At 43.1% G+C, this 11,767-nt stretch overlaps 1 non-coding gene across 1 annotated transcript; it reads left to right on the top strand.

The window, feature by feature from the left end:
• The first annotated feature begins 7,393 nt into the window (after positions 1-7,393).
• Positions 7,394-7,500, top strand: LOC147938021 (small nucleolar RNA R71). The gene has a single exon (XR_015567617.1). It is a non-coding gene; the product is annotated as a small nucleolar RNA R71 (small nucleolar RNA).
• Positions 7,501-11,767: the final 4,267 nt, after the last annotated feature.

Genomic DNA, 11,767 nt, shown 5'->3' with positions numbered 1-11,767 from the left:
TACATGCCTCAAGCAATTATTTCCTAGACAATGAACCTCTAAAACCTTGTCACCACACTGTCGCACTAGTAACAATCAACCTTGAACATACTACCACACTGTCGCACTAGCAATATGAACAAGCAGGCATTAAGAACAATTCATTTTTGTCAGTACACTTAGACTTATCTGATTTTGTCACTCAAAGTTAAGTATACCTCTAGCATTGACCTAATCAAGTATTTTATCTACTCCTTTCGGCCTGTAGCATTGTAAATGCCCTAGTTCTAATCTCAATATCTGTCTGTTGACCGCATTAAGTACATCAACCTAGAAGGAAATTTATCTATCATAACGATCAACTAAAGCATCCTAACGGATCAAGAACACCTAATCATCTATCCCATCCCTAGAAACTTTGCTACACTACTCGGACATAGAAACGAATGATAAAGGCATAGAAATAAACGAAAATGACATTATTTAAAAGATAGAGTAGAGTAGAAAAGAGTAGGGATAAAAGATCTATGAAAAACAACAAATTAAAAGTACAAAAACAAGAAAAAATGTTGAGTCGCTCAGTTCTCTCACAGAAGATTTCGCTCTCTGGTTTGAGGGTCTGCAGCGTGCTCGTTTGCGAGCTAGGGAAAGAGGGGGTTTATATATGGAAACCCATTTGACCTAGCTTCCCAGACCTACCCTCGATGGGGTACACGAGGCTTGAGTCGGGTAACTCCTCGGGTGGATCTTCGGGTTGCTCTTCGTGCTCTTGGATCCTCTTCGATCGTGTTGGGGTTCAGATTTGTTCTTGTAGCTCGATGGCTCCTTCGGGTACATGCTCGAGATATCCTTGTTTTTCCCCATTTTTTTGGCTCTTTAGCACCTGTTTTCGTCCAATATATGCAAATGCAGAAATGCAACACCCTAAATGCTCTAAAACTTGATTCCTACAGTAAATGGTCTAAAAATGCTAAGTTAGAGGTATGAACAATGCAAAATATGGACAAAAAAGGATGCTAAAAACATGTAAATTAGAGTGTTATCAGACCCCCAAACTTAAATCTTGCTAGTCCTCTAGCAAGTAAGTAAGAAGGTACGGTTTGAAAGCGGGGACTCATAACCTTAAGATGCTAACCGAAGGATGCAAGCTATAGTCCTTAAAAATAGTTTAATGGTGCTAAGATCAATCAACATACTTACAAATATTTTTCCATGCTTATTGCCATGCATCGATCTAGCTCAACCTCCAACTAAAGATAAGGAACATCTCTTTCACATTCAATTAAGTGTTTGGCGAATTCTTGCAAATGGAAGGTGAATCAAGCTCAATCGGTTTCAAGGGTAAGGCTTTTTGATAAGGTGGTTTCAAGCAAATTCTTTAGGTGGTTTCTCTCAAAAAGTGGAATGCTAGACAGTCGTGAAAACTATCTAAGACTGAGAACAATTTGGGCATACAAAGCTTAACTCTTGATGATCTACCCTTTTCTCATACATTCATAATATATATATTTTTTTTAATTTAAACCTCCTAGAATTTAACTACCCACACCCTTGATTTTAACTCTTTTTTCTTCTGTTTTTTTTTTACCCCCTAAGGTTTAGACTTTTAGACTTTAAAATTCTAGTTCTTAATCTGTTTTTTTTTTTCTTTTTTTTTTCTTTCTCTACTAAACTCCTAATATACATATATTCTTTTCTTTCTTTCTAGGAGACTATAGCAAGAACTTTTTCTTTCTCTTTTTTTTTTACTTAGAGACTTAGAGCTAATTAATTTTAACCTTAAGGACTTTTCTCTTTTTTTTTTATTCCACAACCCATCCTCAAATAAACATTCTAACCACCTATCCTTCAAAACCGAATCTATTAGCTAGTTCAAATCTAACTTAGCTAAATAAAGACGCAGTTCTTTGTCGTTCTCAATACTCTCAAGGTTTCACAACCTATAGCACAATGAAAAAGGCCTCACTCAACAATTCACATCAAGGTTTGAAAGAAAGGTTTGGGTTTATGGGTAGGACAAATGAATCGGGTTAAACGAAAATATTGGTAAAATGAGGAGTGCTAACCCTAGTTTAGAGTTACCATGAGCAAGTATTCAAGTTCCATAAGCAAGACAATTAAAGTTCAAATTAAATCCAATAATATCGAGATGTTCTAATGTTCAAGCAAGTGGAGGAAGCATTCAATCGACACAAACGATCTAAGCAAGGATTTTTCATTTTTTTCCAAAGATTGATCTAGCAACAATGAACTGTAACTAAGGGCTATAGCTTCAATCCTAAGGTTTGATTTTTAAACGAGGTTTTAATCATTGTCCCCTAAGATGCATATGCAACAATCCTAAATGAAACAAACTAGACTCAATCCTAATATGCAAATGCAACTACATGAACACTCTTTTATTTTTTATTTTGTTTTCGAAATTTTTCAAATTTTTTGGTTTTTTTATGCACATAGATGCAAACTCAAATGAATAAAACTAGCATGCAAAAATTTGAAATAATAAAAATAAGAAAATAAAACACAATGTTAAATACATTCTAGGACCCTCCCCCAAACTTAAATTACACAGTCCCTGTGTAAATAAAAGTTGGAAAAGAATCCAAGAATCACACAAAATGAATTAAACTAAATGCAATGTTATTTACAAAGTTTGGATGAATTTGGTACCTCATGGGTTGGTGAAGAAGGAGGTTGCAGCAGCCTCCATACTTGCCAACGTATAGCCAGGGTCGTCTCCGGCTTCAGCAGGTGCCGGTGTTTGCTCCTCAGAGAGCTCAGTAATGTGCACGGACGACTTACTCGGACCAGCATCCGAGGTGTTGATCGAGGGTGGGATCGCGTAGCTCATCGGGTAGTAGGACGGGAATGGCGGAAGAGGCCCAGAATGATCACCGGTGTATCCATTCGCAGGGTGCATCATGTACGGCATCGTGAATGGCATCTGGTATGGTGGAGGAAAAAGTCCAGCATAATCACCCGGTTGGGTGCTTGATGGGTGCATCGGATATTGCATCGTGTACCCCATCGGATTGGGTGTTGGGTAAGCGTCAGAGTGGCTTTTCCTCGATGCTTCTTGTTGGGTGATGTCCTCCTCAGCTTGGGGCTCGTATGATGATGCTCTTTGAGGTTCAGGAGGTGGCAGTCCTCGAGTTCCTCCTAGTGGTCCGCTTCTCCCCATCCATGTAGGTGCTTGTGCCGAGGTAGGAGCTGAGGCACAGCTTGCCTTGTATTGCAACTCCTTGATCTGACCTCCCATTACCTTCACTGAACCGGCAAGATCCTTCACCTTCTTCACCAGGAACTTGTTCATCTTTTTCAATCAACCGATCCTTTTGTGAGCTTCCCTCACTCCAACCGGTTGCTTTTGAGAGCATGTATATTCCTCAAAATCGGACTCCTCCGAGCTATCTCCTTGTCTCTGCCCGGTTTCTTCTCTCTTCTCAGCCTCAGACTCCTCCTCCGGGTTGTACAGCTCTTCCAACGGTGGTGCGAAATCAATGTTGTGTCCTAACCGAACCTTGGTGTATACGACATTGGGTAAAACCATTTGAGCAGCTCCGGCGTTTGGATGGACAAACTTGAACAATGTCATGTCATTAGGCCTTTCATAGGCCAAGAATCTCGCCAGCACGAGGTAGTCCGTATCCAGCCACCTTGGTTCGTGGACAATTCCCTTTAAGGGCACATCGCATGCCACTAAGATTGGTGTAACTAGTCCCCCAATAGAGATCTCTCCGCCTCCTTCTCTCCTTTTCACAGCCCAAGATTTCAAGTACAGGAATTGATCGAGTAGCACGAACAACATACTAGTATCAGCTATGTCTCCTACTAGCGGTGTTCCATCCCTAGCACTATCCAAAACTCCACACAATGCAACATCCAACAACTGAAGCTCGTGGTCGTTCACATTCCCAGTCTCTTTTCTAGCAAAAAGAGTGCATGCGTGGGACTTGTGAAAATACCTCAAAACAGGGCTCCTTATTTGAGCAGATTTGGAGCTCGTGGACTTGTAGGGGTGCTTGTCTCCTATTGTCAGCCATAGGGACCTCATCTCTTCCTTGCTGACCTCCATACCTTCCCCACTACCAGCTTTGATGCCATACAGCGTCTCCACCTCTCTGAAAGTCAGCCGGTATTCCATGTTCCGAATGGAGAAGGTGATGAAACCGATCCCCCCATCGGGTAGTAGGGTCGGGTGGTCCTCAAAATAGTGCAGCTTTAGGGTTGAAAGGAAGTGGACCGTCTCCTCCTCATAAGCTTCTAGATGGGATCGCATCATATTGCCCAGGTGGCACATATCGAACAGAAATTCAACATCTCTAGCAATGCCCAATTGCTTCATGGTCTCATGGTGAGGGTATCGGGTACCAACGAAGCTCATCTTCCGGAAGACTTTGAACAATCTCGCCGGAGTGTCGACTTCCTTTTGCTTTAGCCTCCGCGAGGCTTGGCGGGTCCTCTCTCTATGCTCCTCTTCTCTTTCTCTTTCCTCCTCCTCAGCGTGTTGATCTTCTTCAACCAATGCTCTCTCAACCACCTTCTCAAACTTCTCCGAAGCCGGTCTCTTCCCCTTGCTATTGCGGCTCTACTCCTTGATCGAGAGGTTTGGATCTCACCTTGTTCTTCTCCTCCAGCATCAGAATCGACCTCCATAGGATCGGTAAGCATCTTTTCGGACGTAGACAAGTCCCTACGTCGAGGAGAACGGCGGACAGCACTCGCCATTGGACTCGGTGAGCAAACTCAGGGGTTTACTCGATCGGTTACTCAAGCATCTGGTCGGGTGGTGGATCAAGTTGTGCATCGGGTTGGGGAGGCTAAACGTCCACCTAACAGTCGGGAATGTGGACCGTTTCCTATTCCATGTGGTTGTTGAACATCGGCGGCGTCTCCTCCGATTGTAGCAGCGGCGGAGGTGGATCTTCTTCCTTTCCTTTGGTAGGTTCTAGCGGTTGGCTCCATATCGATTACTTGAGAAGAAAAAGAAAAGCTAGTTGTTGGGATTAATAGGGTTAGTCTCCAAAGAAAATCGAGTAAGACTTGAGGTTGAGAGATAATAGAAACTATGAAACACAAAAGCTTTAGGGTTGAGAGAAACTTATCGGTGATGCTTGGGGAGAGAAAGTCGAGACCCTTAAATAGGCTAGGGTTTGGTTGGTGGGCTTCGCCGAGAGTGGGCTTGGCTTGTGGAATTTGGACTCCACTCGCTACCCGAGCAGGGACACGATCAGGCGCGTCGAGTACGGTGTCGGGTTGACCCTCAGGTTTACCAATTTCCTCTTCCCAATTTTCTTCCTCTTTTTTTTGTTTTTTTTTTTAAATTATGAAATTGCAAAAATAGAAAAATTAAATAGAAGTAAATAAAGCTAACAGACTAAAATTAAAAGATACCTTTGGAACTTCCTCCCAAGTGAGCTTGTTTAAAGTCACTAAGCTTGATTCTTCATGCTCCTTAAGCATGGGATCCATGTGGAAGAGGTTCTGGAATCCTCTCCACTACAGTAGGTTTGTTCAAAAGATCTCCCAGATTTTGTCCAGGTTCCATGGCAAATGTGGTGTTGACCTCTTCAAGATGTAGCATTTTTCTTTGTTTGGTCCTGGTGGAAAAAGCTTGACCATCTATGGTTGGCCTCTTAACCCCTTTCTTCACCTCAAACTCCATCTTGAGGTGTTCACCATGTTCTATCCTGATCTTGCCTCGTTTCACTTCGATCGCCGCACCAACTATTGCCAAGAATGGTCTTCCTAAAATCAGTGGATCATCCGGATCCTTATCCATATCCAGGATCATGAAGTCGGTAGACACTTCCAGTCTCCCAATCCTTAGGGGCAGATTCTCTAAAACGCCAATCGGATGTCTTACCATTCTATCAGCTAGAACCAGATACTGCTTACTTGCTTTGAAGTCGGTGAATCCCAGCTTGTTAGCAAATGAAAGCGGCATAATGCTGGCCGAAGCTCCAAGATCACACAAACAGCTCTTGAAAATCCAAAATCCTATTGAACACGGCATTGTGAAAGAGCCAGGATCTTCAAGTTTTTCCTCAATTCTTACCTCGGGATCCAAACAAATTCCACTTCTCAGAATTTCAAATCCAATCTCCTTGACAGCCTCCTTAACCTCATTCTCCAATCTAGCTGCTTCCTTTGCAACTTCCTGCTGAAGCTCATGTGGGGGCAAAAGCTTAGGTGGTGGAGCTTTGCGCTTAGTCATTCGCTCTGCAAGCGCCTCAACTGGATGTCAAGTGCAGCACTGAACCTTTCCTCTAACTCCCCTCCTGCCAGTTCAGATGGTTGAGGCTAATCTGCTTTCTCAATATCTACTCGATGCATCATCCGATCAACACCATCGTGTAGGTCATCGGGTTCCACTTCGGGTTGTTCGTCAGTTTGTGATTCTCGAACTAGTGCTCGATCATCAACTTGATCAGTCTCTTCGGGTGTAAGCTCGGGTTCATACTCGGATATATAGTATTTGGCCTCATTCTTCATTGAGTCATCCACATCCTCCCCATCTTGATCATCACTGTCCCAAGTGAGGTAGTTCTCATAGTCATCATCCAGGAAGATGGCTTGTGCAGTTGCATAATCCTTGGGATTTTGTACAGCTTTACCCGACAGTTGATTGATCTTTGGTGCGGGTTGGTTGTTGTGGTGGCCTTCCAGGTATCGAACCTTTGTGTTGAGTGATTCGTACTTGGCGTTGAGGTCATTGTATCATGAGTCGATCTTGTTGCTCATTTCGGCGAATCGTTTCGCGATGTCCATAGAAGCTGTAGCCTGTTGCTGAATCATTTGCTGAATAAGACCACGTAACTAGGCTTCTTGGGACTGGTTCGGTGGACCTTGATGTTGTGGGAACCCTGGTTGTTTGTTGTAGGTCCCTTGGTAGTGTTGTTTAGGCGCATAGCCTTGGTTGTACTGGACGAAAGGCTTCTGTTGGGTCTGGTTTCCTTGAACTACAGATGGGTAGGTTTGATCTTGAGGATTCGCAACATTCGGGTTCCGATAAGACAGATTCGGCTTGAAGTTGTTGTACCCTCTGTTGTAACCTCCTTGGTTGTTGATGTAGTTAACATCGTCTAGCTGCATAGTCTCCCCATCTTGTTGTTGAAACTGCTCTTCCTCTGATATAGCATGTACATGCTTTTGCTGGTTGAGGAGCTGATCGAGCTTGTCATTGAGGGCTATCATGTCCCTCTTGTACTTGGCATCTTCCTCTCCTGTAGATCGCACAGAGCCATCATATTCCTCATTGTAGTTGCCATCAGACTGAGCCAAGTTCTCAACAAGGTCCCAACCTTCATCAACATCCTTGTTGAGGAAGTTACCATTGCTTGCGGTGTCCAGCAACATCCGTATCTTGGGGACCACTCCTCGGTATAGTGTGCTCAACAATGAAGCATTACTGAATCCGTGATGTGGACATCGAGTTGTGTACCCCTTGAAACGTTACCAAGCTTCATTGAACGTTTTGTTGTTCTTCTGTACAAAGCTGGAATTTTCATTTCGCAGCCTTGCGGTTCTGGAGTTTGAGAAGAATTTGGCCAGGAATGCCTTCTTGCACGCTTCCCAAGTGGTGATGGACTCTTTAGGGAGCGATTTCTCCCATATGTGTGCTTTATCTCCCAAAGAGAAAGGGAAAAGCCTGACCTTAAATCCATCTTCACTGACTCCATTTATCTTAGTTAGGCTACAGAGCCTATCAAATTCATCCAGATGATCCAATGGGTCCTCCATTGGCAGTCCATGAAACTTGTTACTTTGTATCATGTGGATGAGACTACTCTTGATCTCAAAATTGTTGTTCTGCACGGCTGGTGGCACAATGCCATTCCTCTGAGTGTGAGTAGTTGGAGCATCTCCTGCTCCTATGTTGGTCCTTGCTTGAGGAGCAGGTGGACCGTTCTGATTATTCATCGTCTCATCAATGTTTGCTAGTTCCGGTTGAACTTGTTTTTGTCCGAATAGCCGAGGTCTGTCGATGTTGTTGATGAAAGGACTCAGGTTCTGGCTACCTCTGGATCGCGTTTGCATGCACAGGCAAGTATCCGAGTGTGTACTCGAGGATCAACTCGATCCAGGTGATCGAGTGACGGGTCGGGTGGGTGCTCGGGTTGTACTTGAGATTCAAAACAAACAAAGGCGAAAGCACACAAGTCAGTATCCGAAACAAATATAAACAAACAAACTTGATCTAGCAAGTCCTGAAATCCTAAACGTAGCAAAATAAAACAACCAAATGTCAACGGCGCCAAATTGATAGACTAGTTTTCACCAAGGGTATCAATTCCCTATGCAGTTGTAGTACAAAGGGTTATCAATCCAAATGGTTGTGTATTGCTAGCAGATAGGATGCAATCAGAATCAAACAAGTCAAGCCAAGCAATAGGGGGTTTGGTTCTAACAGTCCTAATATAAACAGAGTAAAAGAATATAGACAAGTAAACCACACGACCTAAGCACTCGATGCAAGCAATCGAGTACATGATCGAGTGGGGTTATCGAGTATGCAAGTGAACTATAAACAGCTCAAGGTATTTACTCGATGTAGGTTATCGTATACCTGATCAGGTAAGTGGTCGAGTAAGTAAAGAAAATGCAAGAAATGAAATACGAAAGTTCCTAAGGATGGGGGTAATCGAATCATAAGTGTTCTAGACCAATATGGATGCCTTACATGCCTCAAGCAATTATTTCCTAGACAATGAACCTCTAAAACCTCGTCACCACACTGTCGCACTAGTAACAATCAACCTTGAACATACTACCACACTGTCGCACTAGCAATATGAACAAGCAGGCATTAAGAACAATTCATATTTGTTAGTACACTTAGACTTATCTGATTTTGTCACTCAAAGTTAAGTATACCTCTAGCATTGACCTAATCAAGCATTTTATCTATTCCTTTCGGCCTGTAGCATTGTAAACGTCCTAGATCTAATCTCAACCTGTCGTTTTGTTGACCGCATTAAGAACATCAACCTAGAAGGAAATTTATCTATCATAACAATCAACTAAAGCATCCTAACCGATCAAGAACACCTAATCATCTATCCCATCCCTAGAAACTTTGCTACACTACTCGGACATAGAAACGAATGATAAAGCCATAGAAATAAACGAAAATGACATTATTTAAAAGATAGAGAAGAGTAGAAAAGAGTAGGGATAAAAGATCTATGGAAAACTACAAATTAAAAGTACAAAAACAAGAAAAAATGTTGAGTCGCTCAGTTCTCTCACAGAAGTTCTCGCTCTCTGGTTTGAGGGTCTGCGGCATGCTCGTTTGCGAGCTAGGGAAAGAGGGGGTTTATGTATGGAAACCCATTTGACCTAGCTTCCCAGACCTACCCGATGGTCTACTGGATGGGGTACACGAGGCTTGAGTCGGGTAACTCCTCGGGTGGATCTTCGGGTTGCTCTTCGCGCTCTTGGATCCTCTTCGATCGTGTTGGGGTTCGGACTTGTTCTTGTAGCTCGATGGCTCCTTCGGGTACATGCTCGAGATGTCCTTGTTTTTCCCCATTTTTTGGCTCTTTAGCACCTGTTTTCATCCAATATATGCAAATGCAGAAATGCAACACCCTAAATGCTCTAAAACTTGATTCCTACAGTAAATGGTCTAAAAAAGCTAAGTTAGAGGTATGAACAATGCTAAATATGGACAAAAAAGGATGATAAAAACATGTAAATTAGAGTGTTATCATCTGCTCAAATAAGGAGCCCTGTTTTGAGGTATTTTAACAAATCCCTAGCGTGCACCCTTTTTGCTAGAAAGAAGACTGGGAATGTGAACGATCATGAGTTCCAGCTTCTAGACATCGCCTTGTGTGGAGTATTAGATAATGCTAGAGATGGTACACCGCTGGTAGGGGATGTTGCGGACACTAGCATGGTTTTTGTACTGCCCGATTAGTTCCTTTACCTAAAGTCTTGGGCAATGAAAATGAGAGAAGAGAGGGAGCTGGAGAGATCTCCATAGGAGGAGTGGTCACACCAATTTTGGTGGCCTGCGATGTGCCTTTGAAGGAAGTGGTGCATGACCCGAGATAGCTAGACATCGAGTACCCGACACTGGCGAGATTCTTGGCCTGTGAGAGGCCAAATGATATGATGCTCTTCAAGTTCATTCACCCAGCTGCCGAAGCTACTCAGATGATCCTGCCCAACGTCGTGTGCACCAAGATCTGGTTAGGGGACAACATAGACTTCTCGCCACCATTGGAGGAGTTGTACAACCCTGAGGAAGAATCCGAAGCTGAAGAGAGGGAGACGACTGGGCAAGGATAGGGAGACAACTCGGAAGACTATGATTTTGATGAGTATGTTTGCTCTCAAAAGCATCCTGTTGGGGTGAGGGAAGCTCAAAAAAGGATCGGATGGCTGAAGAGAATGAACAAGTACCTGGCTAGGAAAGTGAGGGACCTTACCGGCTCAATGAAGGTAATGGAAGGTCAGATCAGGGAGCTGCAAGACAAGGCAAGCTGTGCCTCAGCTTTCACTTCGTCATATGCACCCACATGGATGGGGAGGAGTGGACCACTAGGAGGAATTTGAGGATTAGCACCTCCATAGCCTCACAGAGCATCATCTTGCGAGCCCCAACTAGAGGTGGATGTCACCAGACTAGATAGATCGCGAAGAAGTCACTTGGATGCCTATCGGACACCTAACCCGATGGGGTACACGATGCCGTATCCGATGCCTCCATCAAGCACACATCCGAGTGACCACTCGGGTACTTTCCCTCCAAAATATCAGATGCAGTATCCAATGTCGTACTCGATGCACCCTGCAAACGGCTATACGGGTGATCATTCCGGACCTCTGCCACCGTACCCATCGTACTACCCGATGTCCTACCCGATGAGCTACGCGATGCCCTACCCGATCAACCCCTCGGATACTCGTCCGAGCAAGTCATCCATGCACATAACCGAGCTCTCTAATGAGCGAATCCCAGCGCCTGCTGTAGCCGGTGACGACCCTGGCTACACGTTGGCGAGCATGGAGGCTGCTACAACCTCCTTCTTCACCAACCCATGAGGTACCACTTTCATCCACACCATTTTCTATACCATTGCATCTAGTTTTATTTCATTTTGTGTGATTCTCAGACTTCTTTTTCAGACTTTTATTTACACAGTAGGCTGTGTAACTTAAGTATGGGGGAGGGTCTGAGAATGTATATAACATTGTGTTTTATTTTCTTATTTTCTTATTTCAATTTTTTTGCATGCTAGTTTTATTCATTTGAGTCTGCATCTATTTGCATTGAAAAAAACCCAAAAATTTTGAAAAATTTAAAAAAAAAAAAAAAAGAGTGTTCATGTAGTTGCATTTTACATATTAGGATTGAGTCTAGTTTGCTTCATATAGGATTGTTGCATATGCATCTTAGGGGACAATGATTAAAACCACCTTGTTTAAAATCAAACCTTAGGATTGAAGTTATAGCCCTTAATCACAGTTCATTGTTGCTAGATCAATCTTTGAAAAAATGAAAAATCTTTGTTTAGAACCTTGTGTCTTTTGAATGCTTCCTCCACTTGCTTGAACATTGAATCATCTCTATATTATTGGACTTAACCTGAACTTAAATTGTCTTGCTTATGGAATTTGAATACTCTCTCATGGTAACTCCTTTTTGTTTAACCCGATTCATTTTTCCCTACCCTTGAACCCAAACCTTTCTTTCAAACCTTGTTGTGAATTGTTGAGTGAGGCATTTTCATTGTGATATAGGTTTTGAAACCTTGAGAGTATTGAGAACGACAAA

This window comes from Camelina sativa, chromosome 9 (genome assembly GCF_030686135.1).
Source record: "Camelina sativa cultivar CO46 ecotype springtype chromosome 9, ASM3068613v1".
NCBI classification, from domain to species: domain Eukaryota; kingdom Viridiplantae; phylum Streptophyta; class Magnoliopsida; order Brassicales; family Brassicaceae; genus Camelina; species Camelina sativa.
This window is presented reverse-complemented; position numbering and strand designations above follow the sequence as displayed.